The following is a 21,014-nucleotide window of genomic DNA, read 5'->3' on the forward strand; positions in this document are numbered from 1 at the left end:
TTGTTTTTTGTTTTTTGTTTTTTGTTTTTTTGCCCATGTGAGTACCAGAACCCTGATTTCCCCCACAGTTGAGGGACTCTGACTGGGTTCAGCCCATGGCATTAAGCTGGGAAAATATGGCTACAAATACCTTATAGTGTTTGTGGATACCTTCACTGGATGGGTTGGGGCTTTCCTCACCAAGCAGGAAACAGCTACCATGGTAGCCAAGAGGATATTAGAGAAAAATTTCCCCAAGTTTGAAGTGCCCAATGTAATTTCATCAGACAATGATCCTGCTTTTGTCTCTAAGGTAAGTCAGGGATTGGCAGAGATATTGGGGACTAATTGAAAGCTCCATTGCACATATCATCCCCAGAGATCAGGGCAGGTAGAGAGAATGAACAGAACCCTAAAAGAGACCTTAACTAAATTGTCCTTGGAGACTGGTGCTGACTGGGTGGTGCTTCTTTCCCCTGGCCCTGTTCTGAGCCTGGAATACCTCCTACCATTTTAATCTTTTGAGATCCTGTATGGGACCCCAATTCCCTTGACCCCAGCTCTTGATACCCCCAGAGTGACTTTTCAGGCTGACAAGGATCATATGGCTCAATTGCAAGCTTTCCAGATCACTCACCTGGAACCGTGGCCCTTTATAAAGCAGGCATCCCAGAGGTTCCACACAAGTACCAAGTTGGAGATTGGGTATATGTTGAGAGGGATTGGGATTTGGGAGCATGCAGGTGGCACAGTAGGCATGCTCAAGTTTCCTGGGGCAGGTGACATGGGCTCAGTGGCCTTAGGAAGGCAGCCGTGACTGCCAACACAAGGCCCACACCTCCACACCATCGGAAGCCCCAAGACCTGAAGCTGTTGCTCCCAGGCTGTCATAGTGACCCTGCGCCTGGACCCAGGATGTGAGGCTGGCCTGGCATCCCTGAGGCGGGCAGGGGTGGTAAGGGGCCAGCAGGCACCATGGAGGGCATGCTGTACAAGTAGACCAACAACCTGAGCGTTGGCAGCCTTGATGGTTCCTTCTTTGTGGGGAAATACTGTCCTATTACAATTCTCCTTAAGATGCCTGGAAGGGTTGCAAAGGAAGCATCCAAATAGCAGTTTGTAGGATTCAAGTTCATTCCATGGATAACACTTGCATGGACCTCACTATCCCTGGGGAAACAGTATTTCTACTTAAAAGCCAGAAGTGTGGCAGAGAGAAAGAAGTGGCTGGTGGCTCTGGGATCTGCCAAGGCCTGCCTGACAGATAGTAGGACTCAGAGGAAAAAAGAATTTTTAGAAAACACTGAAAACTTGAAAATCAGAATGTTGGAGCTAAGACTATACTGTGACCTCCTTGTTCAACAAGTAGATAAAACGATAGAAGTGGCCTCAGCTGGTGTCACTGACTCTGAGGAGGGAATCAATGTGGGGACTCTGCTGAAATAGACCTGCAAGACTTTCCTGAAGACCTTGGAAGAATGCATGCAGATTGCAAATGCAACCTTTGCCTCGGAACTGCTCTACCATACACCCCCAGGGTGCACTCAACTAGCAGTGCTTAAGTCTAGCAAGATGAAACATCCTATCAGGAGGGCTCTGTCAGAGCAGGTGAGGGAGCCATCTTGGGTCCCGGATCCCTCAGAGACTAGTCTGCCAAGGTTAGAAAAGTGACACAGCTTCTGGGACAGGCGGATGTGACATAGCTTCCGGGATAGACCCTGTTTCAGACTCCAGACATCCGGGCACCTTCTCTGCCAGAGGAGAGGTGTTCACCCGGGAGGACTCTTTCAGAGCAGGTGAGGGAGCCATCTTGGGTCCCAGATCCCACAGAGACCAGTCTGTGCAGGTCAGCTCACGGACTGTGAAGGGTAAGCAAGCGGATTACAGAAGCTACACAACTTCTGGAACAGGCAGAAGTGACACAGCTTCTGGGACAGACCCCGTTTTGGGCTCCAGACATCCAGGCACCTTCCCTGCCAGGGGAGAGGTGTTTGCCCTGGACGGCTCTGCTGGAGCAGGTGAGGGAGCCATCTTGGGTCCCGGGTCCCTCAGAGACTAGTCTGCACAGGTGAGAGTGTGGACTACAGAAGCGACACATCTTCTAGGACAGACCCTATTTCGGGCTCCAGACATCCCGGCACCTTCTGCGCCAAAGGAGAGGTATCTGCCCGGGGAGGGCTCTGACCACCAGAGCAGGTGAGAGAGCCATCTTGTGTCCCATGTCAATTGGAGACCAGTCTGTGTAGGTGAGCGTGCAGACTGCAGAAGCAACACATTTTCTGGGACAGGCCCTGTTTTGGGCCTTCTTCTTCAGCCAGGAGGCAGGTCTGAATGCCATATATACTGTGCACCTTCCCTGCAAGAGGAAAGCATGCCTGCAGAGAGTATTCTGACCACTAAAACTCAGAAGAGATCTAGATTCCCAGGTCTGCTGACAGAGGCTAACAGAATCATAGGAGGAACAAGCTCCAACCAGAGACAACTATAACAACTAACTCCAGAGATTACCAGATGGCGGAAGGCAAATGTAAAAATCTTACTAACAGAAACCATGACAAGACCACTAACCATCATCAGAACCTAGCACTCCCACCTCAACCAGTCCTGGATACCCTGACACACAAGAAAAGCAACACTTGAATTTAATATTATGTTTCATGATGCTGGTAGAGGACATCAAGAAGGGCTTTAATAACTCACTTAAAGAAATACAGGAGAACACTGCTAAAGAGGTAGAAGTCCTTAAAGAAATACAGGAAAACACAACCAAACAACACTGGAGATAGAAACCCTAGGAAAGAAATCTGGAACCATAGATGCGAGTATCAGCAACAGAATACAAGAGATGGAAGAGAGAATCTCAGGTGCAGAAGATTCCATAGAGAACATCGGCACAACAATCAAAGAAAATGCAAAATGCAAAAAGATCCTAACTCAAAACATCCAGGAGATCGAGGATACAATGAGAAGACCAAACCTACGGATAATAGGAATAGATGAGAATGAAGATTTTCAACTTAAAGGGCCAGCAAATATCTTCAACAAAATTATAGAAGAAAACTTTCCAAACCTAAAGAAAGAGATGCCCATGAACATACAAGAAGCCTACAGAACTCCAAATAGACTGGACCAGAAAAGAAATTCCTCCAGACACATAATAATCAGAACAACAAATGCACTAAATAAAGACAGGATACTAAAAGCAGTAAGGGAAAAAGGTAAAGTAACAGATAAAGGCAGAATTATTAGAATTACACCAGTTTTCTCACCAGAGACTATGAAAGCCAGAAGATCCTGAACAGATGTTATGCAGACCCTAAGGAGAACACAAATGCCAGCCCAGGCTACTATACCCAGCAAAACTCTCAATTACCATAGATGGAGAAACCAAAGTATTCCATGATAAAACCAAATTCACACAATATCTTTCCACAAATCCAGCCCTTCAAAGGATAATAAAGGGAAAACACCAACACAAGGACGGAAACTACACCCTAGAAAAAGCAAGAAAGTAATCCTTCAACAAACCTAAAAAAAGACAGCTGCAAGAACAGAATCCCAACTTTAACAACAAAAATAACAGGAAGCAACAATTACTTTTCTTTATTTTTTCTTAACATCAATGGACTCAATTCCCCAATAAAAAGAGATAGACTAATAGACTGGCTACACAAACAGCACCCAACAATTTGTTGCTTACAGGAAACCTATGTCAGGGAAAAGGACAGACACTACCTCAGAGTGAAAGGCTGGAAAACAAATTTCCAAGCAAATGGTCTGAAGAAAGAAGCTGGAGTAGCCATTCTAATATCAAATAAAATTGCCTTCCAACCCAAAGTTATCAAAAAAGACAAGGAGGGGCACTTCACACTCATCAAAGGTAAAATATACCAACATGAACTCTCAATTCTGAATATCTATGTTCCAAATGCAAGGGCAGCCACATTCATTAAAGAAATGTTAGTAAAGCTCAAAGCACACATTGCACCTCACACAATAATAGTGGGAGACTTCAACACCCCACTCTCACCAATGGACAGATCTTGGAAACAGAAACTAAACAGAGACACATGGACACTAACAGAAGTTAGGAAACAAATGTATTTAATAGAAATCTACAGAACATTCTATCCTAAAACAAAAGGATATGCCTTCTTCTCCACAGATAAAAAATATTGAAATGCATCCTATCTGATCACCACAGACTAAGGCTGATCTTCAATAAGAACATAAATAATGGAAAGCTAACATTCACGTGGAAACTGAACAACACTCTACTCCATGATTCCTTGGTCAAGGATGAAATAAAGAAAGAAATTAAAGACTTTTTAGAGTTTAATGAAAATGAAGCCACAACATACCTAAACTTATGGGACACAATGAAGGCAGTCCTAAGAGGAAAACTCATAGCCCTGAGTGCCTCCAAAAAGAAACTAGAGAGAGCATATACTAGCAGCTTGACAGCACACCTAGAAGCTCTAGAACTAAAGGAAGCAAATTCACCCAAGAGGAGTAGACTGCAGGAAATAATCAAACTCAGGGCTGAAATTAACCAAGTGGAAACAAAAAGAACTAGTCAAAGAATCAACCAAACCAGGAGCTTGTTCTTTGAGAAAGTCAACAAGATAGATAAACCCTTAGCCAGACTAACTAGAGGGCACAGGGACAGTATCCTAATTAACAAAATCAAAATGAAAAAGGAGACATAACAACAAAACCTGAGGAAATCCAAAACATCATCAGATCCTACTACAAAAGGCTATACTCAACAAAACTAGAAAACCTGGATGAAATGGACAACTTCCTAGACAGATACCAGGTATCAAAGTTAAATCAGGATCAGATTAATGATCTAAACAGTCCCATTTTCCCTAAAGAAATAGAAGCAATCATCAATAGTCTCCCAACTAAAAAAAGCCCAGGACCAGATGGGTTTAGTGCAGAGTTCTATCAGACCTTCAAAGAAAACCTAATTCTAACTCTTCTCAAACTATTCCAAAAAATAGAAAAAGAAGGTACTCTACCCAATTCATTCTATGAAGCCACAATTACTCTGATACCTAAACCACAGAAAGATCCAGCAAAGATAGAGAACTTCAGACCAATTTCCCTTATGAATATCAATGCAAAAATACTCAATAAAATCCTCGCAAACTGAATCCAAGAACACATCAGAACACATCCATCATGACCAAGTAGGCTTCATCCCAGGGATGCAGGGATGGTTTAATATATGGAAATCCATTAACGTAATCCACTATATAAACAATCTCAAAGAAAAAAACCACATGATCATCTTGTTAGAATCAGAGAAATCATTTGACAAAATCCAACACCCCTTCATGATAAAAGTCTTGGAAAGATCAGGAATTCAAGGCCTATAACTAAACATAATAAAAGCAATATTCAGCAAACCAGTAGCTCTCGAAGCAATCCCACTAAAATCAGAGACTAGATAAGGCTGCGCACTTTCTCCCTACCTATTCAATATAGTACTGAAATAATAGCCAGAGCAATTTGACAACAAAAGGACATCAAGAGGATACAAATTGGAAAGGAAGAAGTCAAAATATCACTATGTGCAGATGATGTGATAGTATACTTAAGTGACATCAAAATTTCCACCAGAAAACTCCTAAACCTGATAAACAGCTTCAGTGCAGTAGCTGGATATAAAATTAACTCAAACAAATCAATGGCCTTTCTCTAAACAAAGGATAAAGGGACTGAGAAAGAAATTAGGGAAACAACACCCTTCAAAATAGTCACAAATAATATAAAATACCTTGGCGTGACTCTAACTAAGGAAGTGAAACTTCAAGTCTCTGAAGAAAGAAATTGAAGAAGATCTCAGAAGATGGAAAGATCTCCCATGCTCATGGATTGGCAGGATTAATATAGTTAAAAATGGCTATCCTGCCGAAAGCAATCTACAGATTCAAATGCAATCCCCATCAAAATTCCAACTCAATTCTTCACTGAGATAGAAAGGGCAATTTGCAAATTCATCTGGAATAATAAAAAACCTAGGATAGCAAAAACTATTCTCAGCAATAAAAGAACCTCTGGTGGAATCACCATGCCTGCATTAAGCTGTACTACAGAGCAATTGTGTTAAAAACTACATGGTACTGGTATAGTGACAGACAGGTAGATCAATGGAATAGAATTGAAGACCCAGAAATGAATCCATACACCTATGGTTACTTGATCTTTGACAAGGGAGCTAAAACCATCCAGTGGAAAAAAGACGCATTTTCAACAAATGGTGCTGGCACAACTGGCGGTTAGCATGTAGAAGAACGAGAATTGATCCATTCTTATCTCCTTGTACAAAGCTCAAGTCTAAGTGGATCAAAAGACCTCCACATAAAACCAGAGACACTGAAATTAATAGAGGAGAAAGTGGGGAGAAGTCTTGAAGATATGGGCACAGGGGAAAAATTCCTGAACAGAACAGCAATGGCTTGTGCTGTAATATCAAGAATTGAGAAATGGGACCTCATAAAATTGTAAAGCTTCTGTAAGGCAAAAGACACTGTCAATAAGACAAAAAGGCCACCAACAGTTTGGGAAAGGATTTTGACCTATCCTAAATCTGATAGGAGACTAATATCCAATATATACAAAGAGCTCAAGAAGCTGGACTCCAGAAATTTAAATAACCCCATTGAAAACGGGGTACAGAGCTAAACAAAGAGTTCCTCAACTGAGGAATACCGAATGGCTGAGAAGCTCCTGAAAAAATGTTCAACATCCTTAATCATCAGGGAAATGCAAATCAAAACAACCCTGAGATTCCACCTCACACCAGTCAGAATGGCTAAATCAAAAATTCAGGCAACAGCAGATGCTGGTGAGGATGTGGAGAAAGAGGAACATTCCTCCATTGCTGGTGGAATTGCAAGCTTATACAACCACTCTGGAAGTCATTCTGGATGTTTCTCAGAAAATTGGACATAATACTGGAAGATCCAGCAATACCTCTCCTGGGCATATACTCAGAAGAAGTTCCAACTGGTAATAAGAACACATGCTCCACTATGTTCATAGCAGTCTTATTTATAATAACCAGAAGCTGGAAAGAACCCAGCTGTCCCTCAACAGAAGAATAAATACAGAAAATGTGGTACATTTATACAATGGAGTACTACTCAGCTATTAAAAACAATGAATTTATGAAATTCTTGGACAAATGGATGTATCTGGTGAATAGCATCCTTAGTGAGGTAACCCAATCACAAAAGAAGTCATTAGATATGCACTCACTGATAAGTGGATATTAGCCCAGAAACATAGAACACCCAAGATACAATTTGCAAAACACAAGAATATCAAGAAGACGGAAGACCAATGGGTGGATACTTCGTTTCTCCTTAGAATAGGGAACAAAATACCCATGAAAGGAGTTAGAGACAAAGTTTGGAGCTAAGACAAAAGGATTGACTATCCAGAGACTACCCCACCCTGGGATCCATCCCATAATCAGCCACCAAACCCAGACACTATTGCATATGCCAGCAAGATTTTGATGAAGGGACGGTGGTATAGCTGTCTCGTATGAGGCTATGCCAATGCCTGGCAAAAACAGAAGTGGATGCTCACAGTCATGTATAAGATGGAACACGGGGCCTCCAATGGAGAAGCTAGAGAATGCACCCAAGTAGCTGAAGGGGTCTGCAACCTTATAGGTGGAACAACAATATGAACTACCCAGTACCCCCCTGTGCTCGTGTCTCTAGCTGCATATGTAGCAGAAGATGGCCTAGTCGGCCATCACTGGGCCCCTTGGTATTGCAAACTTTATATGCCCCAGTACAGGGGAATGCCAGGGCCAAGAAGTGGGAGTGGGTGGGTAGGGGAGCAGGACAGGGGGTGGGTATAGGGAACTTTCGGGATAGCATTTGAAATTTGGAATGTATATAAAGACAATATCTAATAAAAAATAAAAAAATTTAAAAAGAAACATCCTATCATACCAATTCATAGTTCATTGGAAAGGCTGATGGAGTTAAACAGTTGTGAAAATGGATCTCTAAGTATAGAAGTAAATGGTGATGAAGAAATACTAATGAAAACCAAGAGTTCCTTATATTTGAAGTCCACAGAGGTGGATTTCAGCATCTCCAGTGAAGAAAACACAGATGATAATGTGATAGTCAAGGGTAAGATAATGAAGGAAGATGGAGAGGAAACCCTGGAGAGTCATGACAAGGATCTGGCAGAGCTTGGATCAGACTCCATTTGCTCACCAGAATCTCCCTGGGAAAACAAGGAAGACGTTATTCCAACTTTCTTCAGCACTATGAATACCAGCTTTAGTGACCTTGAACTTCTGGAAGACGGTGGCATTCCCACAGAGGCATTCTTGGCCTCTTGTTATGCAGTGGCTCCAGTACTACACACTTGGTCCCACAGTGTTTGCTCCTGTTAAGATGAATCTCGTTGGAATATTAAGAAGGTAAATCAGAAGTACATAACCACAAGGAAGAGTTCACTACCCTCCAGAAGATAGTGCTGCATGAGGTGGAGGCCAATGTAAGCTCAGGTTAGAAACTCATCGATGGAAGCCCTTTTGTAGCTGAAGAGAGGTCTCAAATTTCTAAAGGGATTTTTGACAGAAGTGAAGAATGGAGGAAAGGATATCCAGACAGCACTGAATAACACATATGGGCAAAACTGTACAGCAATGCCATGGCTGGGTAGTTCAAGGGGTTTTTGCGGGCAAACGCATGAAGGAGTGTTTCTCTGAAGTGGATGCAGGTGAAAGGATGTACTGCTAATGCAAGCATGTGAAAGGACATGTGATGGAGGATTCTTCGATAACAACATATATGTAGTTGAGCTGCTTTTGTTGGGACTCCATAGAGAGAAATGCACCAAAAAACTTCTGGTGGTGTGCTGCAGTTTCTTACTGCTTCCACGGACTTGGGCTGATTGGCAGAGGGATGTCAGCTGAGACAGACACACATGCTGAGGCAAGACAGGTACTGAGACAAGACCCATGATGTTTGGATGGTATAAATAGGACTCAACAGACAGTGACGGAGGCTGAGTTAGGCTTGCTTATAGAGCTAGCTGTACAATGCTTGTGAGTCTTGAGTCTTCACTGATCTTCAATTCCCTAAGAGAGCTTCTCCTGACATCTCTCTGGGTCCCTCCTGCTGACTTGTGGTAAGGACAGCGCCTGGCTGTCTTTGCTATATAGTACTACCACTGCTGCTTCATGTTTGCTATCTTGACTGATGAAATGGATTGCTGCTGTGTCCGTTAAGTGTTTGTGAGTGAATAGAGCTGCCACTACTAACCTGTGAACTGAAATGTCAATTTCCAGACAACACTGACAGGAATTACTTCAAAGAACCTTTCTAAACAAGTTCATATCCCCAGTATCCTTTCTTTCCCACTACCTCTGGTAGGTGGTGGGCTAAAAGGGAGGTTAAGGCATTTAAGAATCATTATTAGAAGTAGACTTTGAAAAAATTAAAAAGAGAGAGAGAGAGAGGCATTCTGCTGAAAACTGGGAAGCAAAGTGGAGGGGGGCATTCTTGGTGTTGTTGACCACACCAAACTCTGTCAACATGGATGGAATAACTGCCTGGGTTCATGTAACTCATATCAGACAAGCACCTGCACCTGATGCCAACTGGATAGCAGCCAGACAGCCAAGAAACCCCCTTCTGCAAGGCCAGAGAAACCATGAAATGGCTATGGTGTATCTTCTGGCATTGAGCCTTGGCAGCTCCCACAACCCTACCATGGTGACTTGGCAAGTACTCTCAGCCATTAGGAATGTAGCTTGGTCCACTGTAGAGAGCCGTGAGCAATCGCCATCATGAGCCTCCGCTGTGCCTAACTGGTAAACAAGTAATGTGCGCAGATGCAAGAGTAAATTTGTGCCAAGTCACTGCCCATCCTAGGGTGTAGTAGTGGGGTGATGAGTGAGCAGCTAGTCAGGAGCTGACACATCACACAGAGGGGTATATAAGCAGCACCATTTTCCTTGTTTGGGGTCTTCCTTCAGATGAAGCAATAAAGCTTTGTCGAAGAAGAATCCGGTTGTCTGAGTGAATTCTTGCTGGTGAGATACTAGCTCGGGATAAGTGGCGCTGAAAACCTGGGACCATACCATCACCAGGCACTGAAAAGGGGACCCCCCCCCAGTTTCATGGGGTGGATTCAGAACTACGGGACACTAAAACTCTGCAAGGTATGTTCGGTCTTGAACTTTCTCCAGCATTAGAAGCCTTTCTGTTTGTTTTTACAGGGCTCGTTCTTTTTCTTTTGATTGCATACTGCTTCCACCAGTGGAATTGTTGACTGGTGCTCAGTCTCAGTCAGGCACGGTTAGAAAAAAAGGGCAAGGAGATAGTATGGGGGCTTCCCATTCTGTGGTGACTGCCTTACGGTCAGTCTTGAGGCAGTGTGGCCTGAAAATCGCCACTAAGACACTAGAAGGCTTTGTAAAAGAGATAGATTGCATAGTGCCATGGTATGCGTGCTCAGGGTCCTTAACTATCCCCTCTTGGGAGAAACTCAAGGGAGATCTAGTTAGGGAACAGGAGAATGGTAAACTTAAAGCAGGGACCATGCAGTTGTGGAAGCTGATAAGATTGTGCTTAAAGGACGAGGAATGCCAACAAATGGTTAGGGCAGGGCAGAAAGTGCTGGACGAAATCCAAGACAGTCTATCAGAGGCAGAGCAGGGAGAGAGATTAGGAGTTAAAAGGAAACATGGTGCACCTACCAAGAAAACAGGCCTTTCCATGGACCTTGAGTCCAAGGAAAAGAGAATTACAGGAAAGCATGCCCAGGGTGAGTTTGGAGGGAAGGATGGAAAAGAAGATCGAGCTGGGAAGGCCCCTAGGGGAGGGAGCCTCTACCTGCCATTAGATGAGTTTAAGGAACTAACTCTTAGTAGCTCAGAATCGGATGAAGAACTTAGCCCTTCTGAGAAAACAGACTTGGAGGAAGCGGCTCGCTATGAGGGAGAAAGGTACCAGCCAGATGAAAGGTGAGCTAATCAGTCACAGAAGAAGCCGAAAGCGGCTAAGGAAAGTCAGCTCGCTGCTCGGTCTCCGGGCCGTCAGCTTCAGGGTCCTAGTGCACCTCTGCCCTACGCAGAGAAGCCGCCTTGCACAGAGAGGCACTATTCAGACTCGTTTATTCCAAAAGAGGAACAAAGAAAAATGCAACAAGCGTTTCCGGTCTTTGAAGGCACCGAGGGCAGGCACGTTTACACTCAGGTGGAGTATATGCAGATTAAGGAGCTTGCTGAGTCCGTCTGTAACTATGGAGTCAGTGCTAATTTCACTGTGGCACAAGTCGAAAGGCTTGCTGCTTTAGGAATGACTCCCGGAGACTAGACGACGGTAGTGAAAGCTGCAGCTGATCGACATAGTTCAGACCCAGATAGACCAAAAGAAATGATCAAATGGAAAGATGTCTTAACTGGTCTGTGGAAAGGCCCAGATCCTGTTTTAATAAGATCCAAGGGAGCTGTCTGTGTTTTTCCACAGTGTGAAGACAACCCATTTTGGCTGCCAGAACGACTCACCCGCAAGATATTCATCAAGGATGGTGTGGAAGATGCTGACCTCCCGAGGACTGCTTCTGATCCTGACAATGTTGAACTTGTCTCAGGAAATTGGTCTGAAGGATTCTATGAGACCCTTGAGGCCCTGAGAGCGGCCGTTCTAAGGATCAACTCGACATGAGTGGACCTGTCATTGATAGAGGGCCTCTTCTCCTGGATTTCATCTGCATTTTCTTATTTTAAAGAGTGGGTGGGGGTAATTTTGTTTGCTGCTGCCATCTGCTGTGGGCTTGTGTTCATGCTCTGGTTGGTCTGCAAGCTCAGAACCCAACAAAACCGTGACAAGGTCATTATTGCTCAAGCACTTGCAGCCATTGAACAAGGGGCCTCCCCTGAAATTTGGCTATCCATGCTTAAGACTTAATTGGCATCTGAGTTCTCTGCTCTTGCGCTCCTCGGTTCTGTGGAAAATGAGAGAGACTCAACAATTAAAGCTCGCCCTAGGCCATACTCAGCTCTTGCACCCCTAGAGGCTAGACTCATTGCACAGGGATGAGTGAGTAGGTCGTTGACTCTTATGGATTGTTGGGCTAAGCACCGCATAGGAGTCACTCAGAGGTTTGGGCACTCCTAGAAGACAAGTCGATTTTCATGAGGGTTGAGTGTCCAAGTGTCCCTCCCCTAGGAAAAACGGCACGGGAGCAGGTCAGTGTTGCTCTGGGTAAAAGCCTGTGAGCCTAAGAGCCAATCCTGTACATGGCCCCTATTTCTGCACACTAGGGATTCGACCTCTATCTTCATCCATTAAAGAGTGGCTTGTGTTTTAATAAAATAAAAAGGGGGAGATGTGGAGAGCCGTGAGCAATCGCCATCATGAGCCTCCGCTGTGCCTAACTGGTAAACAAGTAATGTGCGCAGGTGCAAGAGTAAATTTGTGCCAAGTCACTGCACATCCCGGGGCGTAGTAGTGGGGTGATGAGTGAGCAGCTAATCAGGAGCTGACACGTCACACGGAGGGGTATATAAGCAGCACCATTTTCCTTGTTCAGGGTCTTCCTTCAGATGAAGCAATAAAGCTTTGTCGAAGAAGAATCCGGTTGTCCGAGTGAATTCTTGCTGGCGAGATACTAGCTCGGGATAGTCCCCTACAGAGGAACACCCACCTTATATCTGGTGACCAGATCTTGTCTTTGATCTCTGTAAGTTATCGGTGGGTCTCAACTCCTGGGATATCCCCACCCTAGAGACACGGGGAGGGATTACCCGAATGTGAGGGACTTGTGAATCTAAACCGTGTCCCAGAAGTGGCCTTGGAGGGTGGGGCTTAGGGTTCAGATACCCAAAGTTGAGGAGTGTCCTTCGAGAAACCTCCATATATGTGTGCCCCCAAGATGGGAGAAGCCAGCAGCAGGCCCATCTGTGTTAGGGGGCCAACCACTTTTCTGTGATACCTGGGGATGTGGAACATTCGGAAGCACATACTGGAAACCATTCTGGGCATAGTTAAAGATTCAGTGGCCAAGGTGAGAGAAGGGCTAGCCAAGTGGAAGAGAGAAAGAAAATAGAGCCAGGACTGGTTTGAGTCTTGGTTTAGCTCCTCCCCTTGCTTCAGCCTCATATCCACCTTGTTAGAACCCCTAATTGTTCTCCTGCTGTTGTTGACTTTAAGACCCAGCATATGAACAAGCTTATAGCCTTCATAAAAGAGAGAATAGGAGCAGTGTAGCTGATGGTCCTGGGCCAACAATATGAGACCCTGAGGACAGGACCTGAAGAATATGAGTTAGTTACCCAAGACCCCTGAGCATAACTCCAGAATTGGAGCTTGTACAAAAAAAAATAAAAATAAAAAATCGGGAGAATGAGGAACCCTAGTGGGTTTTCCAGTTCCACACCCTCCTTACAGCTTTCCCCTCCTGCCTGGAGTCAAAGCTAGGCTAAGTTCCATTCTCTACCCACAGGAACATTCCTGAGTAAAACATTCTCAGAATGTACTGACTGATAGTTACCTGACCCAGGTAGAGTTCAAATGCATGGCATGCTTGCTAGTCAATAGATTTAAAGGACAATATGCTTAGCCAATAAGTTTGTACTGTAACCTTGCTGATGTAACCTGTGCCCCTAAAAAGTATAAAAACTGCTTGTAATAGTCATTCGGGGTCGCCTTCTTAGTAACTCAGAGGGACTAATTGAAGGTTGACCCCAATGCGCTGGAAAATAAACCTCTTGCTTTTGCATCGAACTGTGTCTTGGTGTCTCATGCAGAGGCATCTTGAAGCAAGTACCATTGACAGAGGTGTCAGGGTCTTACACAGGGAAGCACCCTGTTATTGAGTCACAGCACATAAATATAGCTTTCTTTTTATTAGAGGCCACTTTGATTTCTCCCACAGGGCTAAGCTGGGAGAGGTTCTAACTCAGCATCCTCCCATCATCCACAATGCCCCTTGCCCCATGCTACACTGGCTCCCTACTGCTAGAGCCACACCTTGGACTTCAGTGTCACCTGTAAGGGTGCCACCACCAATGCCATACTTACCACAACCTCTTTCCTTACAGCTTCTCTCATCACATCCTTTCACCACAGTTCACCCCTGGACTTTCCTGCTTCAGTACATTCCAACCCAGAGACATCTTTATAGGTCCCCTCTCATCACCAAATTAGCTCCAATTCACATTGCACTACTGTATGATGTCCTTACCAACTGGGTTTTCTTTCATAGATGTTTGAATAGATATTCAGCTTTGATGAACTCACCTACCCATGTTTTTGATGTGTGTGTGTGTGTGTGTGTGTGTGTGTGTGTGTGTGTGTTTTACAGCAGACTCCCATCTCTCTCCAATAGATTCCTTCTGTACTAAACTTCCTGTCTGCTTGCTCTGCAGTCCCCTGAGTCATCTTCATTTGTTGCCTGCTTTTCGCTGCCTTCTCCTGAGTCTGTCAACCATATAATTTCAATGCCACCTGATGCTGACCCCTTCTCATCTGTCTCTCTACAGCACTCTGCTGTACCTGTCATGCCCTGTTTGCAAGACCCCTAAGAGACTACCAGGGACCACAACTCACATGAGAGTCCTTATTCAAGGTCAAGCTTGGATCATAGCCCTTTCTGCACAACAGATTACAGTGATACTTGGGTCTAGGGGCTTGCCATTCATATAGGGAAAATGTGTAAGCTGGGGCTTTCAAGCCTTGGTGTTACATGATTGGGTAAATGGGTAAAGGAATGTTAACCTTCAAACTGATAGCATTTGTTTAGACAACACATCTGAAAAGGGGCATTTTTGACCTGAGAATGATTAACTCGTCCCATTATCATGACCAGTTTTTCCTGTTGTTGCAAGCTGGCCATGGCTGTTATGTCTGTTTTTGACTGCTGGGGATGCTTGGTGGTCTCCTTCTCAGGGCTCAAGGGTGGGGACTGTGTCACTCCAATGACAGGAGAGAACAACTTTCTGATTTCTCCAAGGACCATAGTCTTTCCAAAGGTTTCTCTAAGGACAGAAGCTTAAAATAGTTTGGAGGACAAGATGGAATCTGTGCTGCTGCTTTTTGTCTCTTCAATCCCACCTTCTATTAGCAGCTTTAGAGGCCAATCTTGGGCTTTTTGAGCTCTGGATAGTAAGTGTTAATTACCATCAGTTGAATATTTCCCAGTCTTTGTCTTATATATTGTAAAAGCTTATTGATAATGCACGATTCAAAAGTGAGGAGGAATACGAGAATAACCAAGGGTCCCATGAGACTGGAAATGAGAGTTTTTAACCAGGGGGAGGCATCAAACAGTGAGTGGTACCAACGTTTGGAATTTTCTTATCCCATCTGGCATCTATCTATACTTTCCCTAATTTAGCTAATGATTTCCTAATAACTCCAGAATGGTTGACAAAGAAACAACACTCCTCACGCAAAGCGGCACTTAACCCTCCTTGTTGTAGAAACACTAAGTCTAATCCTTGCCTATCTTTCAGCACTGTCTCAGCTGGAGAATCTATGTTATGCTCCAAGTGTGAGATGGACTTTCCTAGGCATTGGATATCTTCATCTATGTCTGCCTTTAAGCTATTGTAATTCTTTTCCTGCAACATTAATGCAGCTATTCCAGTGCCAGCTGTGGCTCATCCTGACCCTAATTTTTAATTAAAGCTAAGGTTAAAGAGATGGATTCCCTTGTCTGCCTCATAAGGTCTCCTTCAAAGTCCCCTACCAACGTTCTCATCACTGTAGTAAGTTCTGGCTTGGAGGCATTCAGAATTTGAAAGGTCTTTAACATCATTGACCACTGGTTCTGAGAGTTTCAGTAAAAGTTCTGGAACTGAGGGTCCATGCAAGTGGATGACTAGGGGTAAGGTAGTCATTAGTCTAGAGGATGATGTCAATACAGGTTTAGGGTTTGTCAAAACCTGGCTTGGGCCTATAGCTGCTGGCCATGGGTTTATAATTTGCCTTATGAAGAGTCTAACTGTGAAGAGGATTGCTACTTCCATTAATGTGAAGCTGAAGGCCTCATGACTCCCTGGCTTCCCATCCTTTAGCTTGCTTTCCTTTGGTAGTGAACCTGAGTAAAACTTTTGTTGCCTCCCTGCTGGGTGACTGTGATAAGCTCTTTATTTGACACTATCCACTCCCTAGCCCCAGTGACTGATAGCTCACATCCCCAAGCAGCACAGTAGAATTGTTTGGGACCCCCACAAGTGGCAGTTCTTTCGCCCCTGGACATAAGTCTCCCATCTACATTTGGTATATAAATCTCATAAAGTCTGTCAAGTGTTGAGGCATGAGTTATCAGCTAGCCGGCATAAATCAAAAGTCAAATCTGGAAACCAGGATGTCCCAAGTGATCTGTTTGTACAGACTAGTTGGGCACAATAGCCAGTCTCTGGCTGTTCAGTCACCCAGATTAAGTCAAAAGACTGATGTTGGTTAGGGGCTGTAATACAGTTAACAGAAACAATAGGTTCAAGACTGAGTTAATTTTTAACTTGAGAGGATTTGTGCTCTTCTGAACTTTCCATTCTGGCTATGGTGGAATCCTTTAATCTTCCTCAGGGGAGAATGGATCGGGTCTGTCATGAGTGTAGTGTACATAAGTGTTGATCCCATCCACTCTTACTTTTTTATTATTTTTTTAAATTTTTATTTGTTTGGTTTTTTGAGACAGGGTTTCTCTGTGTAGCCTTCATTGATTGCTCTTGTTGGCCAAGGTGAGTTCATGTGGGATCAGGGTTACAGGAACGTTCATGGTCAGTGTTCAAAATAAAGTTCTGCATTTGATCAAGATGATACTGAAGAGCCATGTGAAATGAAGAATGGATTAGAGAGAAGTTCAACAGAAGTGTTTCTGTTGAATGCTATGTGAAAGGAGAAAATGACAGCAGAAAACCAAGAAAGAAAATGTGGGACAGGCTGTAGAGGGTAAGGCAAGCTAAGGTCCTAGTGAGCAGGTCTGGGAATCAAGACTGTGTCATGTCAGGCTCGGGAGCCCCCAGACACTGCATGAATTGAGGATCTCATGTTATATCCAGGATGAACGTGGAAAGGAGCTCTCAGATGAGGACATCTGGGCAGAAGCTTACACTTTTGTGTTTGGACGTGAGGGTTCTTGTGCATCTAGAGAGGAGGCAGGGGACAGTCAATCCAAGGGCCTTTTCTTAGTCAGGGTTTCTATTCCTGCACAAACATCATGACCAAGAAGCCTGCTCTCTTATAAAACCCAAGACTACCAGCCCAAGATGGTCCCATCCACAAGGGGCCTTTCCCCCTTGATCACTAATTGAGAAAATGCCTTACAGTTGGGTCTCATGGAGGCATTTCCCCAACTGAAGCTTCTTTCTCTGTCATATCTCCAGCTGTGTCAAGTTGGCACAAAACTAGCCAGTACAATTTACCTTCTCAACTTGAAACACAAATACATCACTAGTAAGCCTCAACCCTTAGTTCTTATTCATCCCCAAGATCTTAAATAACTTTAAAAGTCCCACAGTCTTTACATCAAAGTACTTTAAAATTCAGTCTCTTAACTGTGGGCTTCACTAAACAACTTCCTTCAAGAGGGAAAAATATCAGGGCACAGTCACAATCAAAAGCAAAATCAATTTCCAACCGTCCAATGTCTGGGATCCAACTCACGACCTTCTGGGCTCCTCCAAGGGCTTGGATCACTTCTCCAGCCTTGCCCTTTGTAGCACACACGTTGTCTTCTAGGCTCCAGCCTCCTGTACTCCACTCCTGCTGCTGTTCTTGGTAGTCATCTCATGGTACTGGCATCTCCAAAATGCTTCTGTAACTTGGCTTCACCAATAGCCTCTCATAGACTCTCTTCATGGTGCCAAGCCTCAACTCCTTTGCATGACCCCTTCAGTCCTGGGCCATCAATTGAAACTGAGGCTGCATCTACACCAATGGCCTTCCATGGCCTCTCACAGTGCCAAACCTCAGCTGCTCTGCATGACCCTTCATGCCTTCAAAACCAGTACCACTTGGGTGACCCTTACACATTACCAAGTCCCACTGCAGAAGGATTACAACCTTGTCTATCTCTGGAACACAGCCTCTTTGTGCTTTCAGAAAACACTTCCCAGAAGATGTCACCTCAACGATGCTGGTCTCTTCTTAATCACTGCTAATTTCTTAGCTCCAGCTAACCAGCATCAATAGTCCCAGTAATACTAAGGTTTCACTTTACTAGTTCTGGTATCTTGTTAATCACAGCTGATTCTTCAGCCCCAGCTAACCAGAACTATCGAACCTTTACAATCAAAGTAACAATGGCCCAGAAAAGAGTCTTTACTTTTCCCTCTGAAATTTCACATGCCAGGCCTCTATCTTCTGCACTGTTTTCAACATTATCTTCCAAGCTCCTACACAACATCCCACAGAGCTCTTAACATTGAATGGATCTTGTAGCTCAAAGTTCCAAAGTCCTTCCACAGTCCTCCCCAATACATGGTCAGGTTGTCACAGGAATACCCCACTATGCTGGTACCAATTTGTCTTAGTCAGGGTTTCTATTCCTGCACAAACATCATGACCAAGAAGCAAGTTGGGGAGGAAAGGGTTTATTCAGCTTACACTTCCATACTGCTGTTCATCACTAAGGAAGTCAGGACCGGAACTCAAGCAGGTCAGAAAGCAGGAGCTGATGCAGAAGCCACGGAGGGATGTTCTTTACTGGCTTGCTTCCCCTGGCTTGCTCAGCCTGCTCTCTTATAGAACCCAAGACTACCAGCCCAGAGATGGTACCACCCACAAGGGGCCCTTCCCCCATGATCACTAATTGAGAAAATGCCTTACAGTTGAATCTCATGGAGGCATTATCTCAACAGAAGCTCCTTTCTCTGTGATAACTCCAGCTGTGTCAAGTTGACACATCACTAGCCAGTACAGGCCTCATGGAGGAGACTCTGTTATACCCTTGGTCTCTTGTGACTCTGCAACAAGCTCAGATATTCCTCTCCTGTCTCCTTTCATCCAGCACTTTCTACCCTCCCTGAGCATTGCCCACTCTTTGGTGCTGAGGGGGCCAGGGATCCATGTTTGCTTGTGTGCCCCTCGGGACATGCACTCTCCTGGATCCTGTACAACCTGGTGAGGCACCCAGAATACCCAGAGTGCTGCTTATGGGAGGTGCAGGAGCTCCTGAGAGATCTCAATCATGAGGAGATTGAGTGCTGAGCATGGTACCTTGTGATCTCTACTCCTGTTATGATAGTAAGCTACCATGCTGGCTGCTACTTTTGATTTTTTGATAAAGTAGCCTGGAATTCAGTAGCTTAATGCCTCCACATCCAGGGATTACATACCCAGTTTGCATATCTTTTTATCTAATTAATTAATTAATTGCTTATGTTCTACATTCTACATCTCTTTCTTTAACTTCTTGTGTTTGACATGATTGGAGTCCTAGAATATAACCTTTGGGCCACATGTCATTTGTTGGTTGATTTGCAACAATTCCTGATCATGTGTGTGTGCATACATCTCTCTCTCTCTCTCTCTCTCTCTCTCTCTCTCTCTCTCTCTCTCTCACACACACACACACACACACCACTGAATCTCTCTCATCTGAATTACAATTTGGTCCATGATCTCTGTCGTGGTTTAAATATGTTTGGCCCATGGGAAACAACATTAGTAGGAGGTGTACCCTTGTTGGAATAGATGTAGTCCTGTTAGAAGAAGTGTGGCACTGTGGGGGCAAGCTTTACGGTCTTTCCTGAAGCTCCATCTAGTGTGAGATTTCAGACCCTCCTACTAGTTGGCTGCAGAAAAGAGTCTCTTCCTGTTGGCCTACAGATCAAGATGTAGAATTATTGGCTCATTCAACAAGAGTCTGCCAGCATGATGCCATGTTTCCCACCACAATGATACTGGACTGAACTACTGAAACCATGAGCCAGCCCAATTAAACGTTTGCTTTTACCCCTTCTTTATTGATTCTTACATTTTCTACTAGAATTTCAAACATTCTTCTCTCTAGGTCTTAAAAATACTGTGTAGCCCTTAACCTGTCTGAGTAGAGATTAGTCCAAGGGAGACTTGGGAAATTCATAAAGTTGCACATTAGGAGGATCATTTCTGTTCTGCACTGTGCATACTGCTGTTTAAAGTACTATATTGTGTATCACAAAATAAATGAAGAAAAGAATTTAAATATTCTCACCATAGGGAAATGACAAGTCTTTGAAGTATCAGATATGGCAATTAACACTAAAGGGTTAGTGCTTTAGATGTAGGGAGAGAATCTGCCCTATATTTGGAGAACACAACCCCCCCCCCCCTTTTGAGACAGCTTCTCATGAAATTCATGGTGGCTTCCAGCATGCTATGTATCTGGGATTAGCCTCCTGTCTCCACCTCCTCAGAGCTGCAATTCCACATCTGGTTAATTTAGCACATTTTTGTTTGCTCCTTGTTAGTTTTTTGAAACTCTTCATCTTATCTATCTATCCACTTCCCAACAGTGTTTGGACTGTCTTCAAAAGATGCCATGATTTTAGGTATTCATGTGCCCACCCCATGTTGGATTCCACATGTTTCGTGTTCTTGTTATGCAGTAAAAGTTTTAAAAAGTTATTCTTGGGCCAGAGAGATGGCTCAGCGGTTAAGAGCACTGACTGCTCTTCCAAAGGTCCTGAGTTCAATTTCCAGCAACCACATGGTGGCTCACAACCACCCATAATGAGATCTGACTTACGCCCTCTTCTGGTGCATCTGAAGACAGCTACAGTGTACATAATAATAATAATAATAATAATAATAACAACAAATAAATCTAAAAAAATTATTATCATTTTTACTACTATGGGTTTGTAAAAGGCTTTTAGTAATTGGTAGGTGGACTCCTTATATTTTTTTATATTTATTTATTTACTTTAGACAGAGACTTACAGGCTATGTGCCATAACTGGCCTGCAACTTATTGTGTAGACCAGCTTGACCTGCAACTCAGAAATCCACCTGCCTCTGGCTCTGGTGTACTGGAATTCAAGGTATGCA

General features: G+C 43.9%; 1 pseudogene; it reads left to right on the top strand.

The window, feature by feature from the left end:
• Positions 1-954: 954 nt before the first annotated feature.
• Positions 955-19,190, top strand: Gm8497 (annotated as a pseudogene).
• Positions 19,191-21,014: the final 1,824 nt, after the last annotated feature.

This window comes from Mus musculus, chromosome 17 (assembly GCF_000001635.26).
Source record: "Mus musculus strain C57BL/6J chromosome 17, GRCm38.p6 C57BL/6J".
Lineage (NCBI taxonomy): Eukaryota > Metazoa > Chordata > Mammalia > Rodentia > Muridae > Mus > Mus musculus.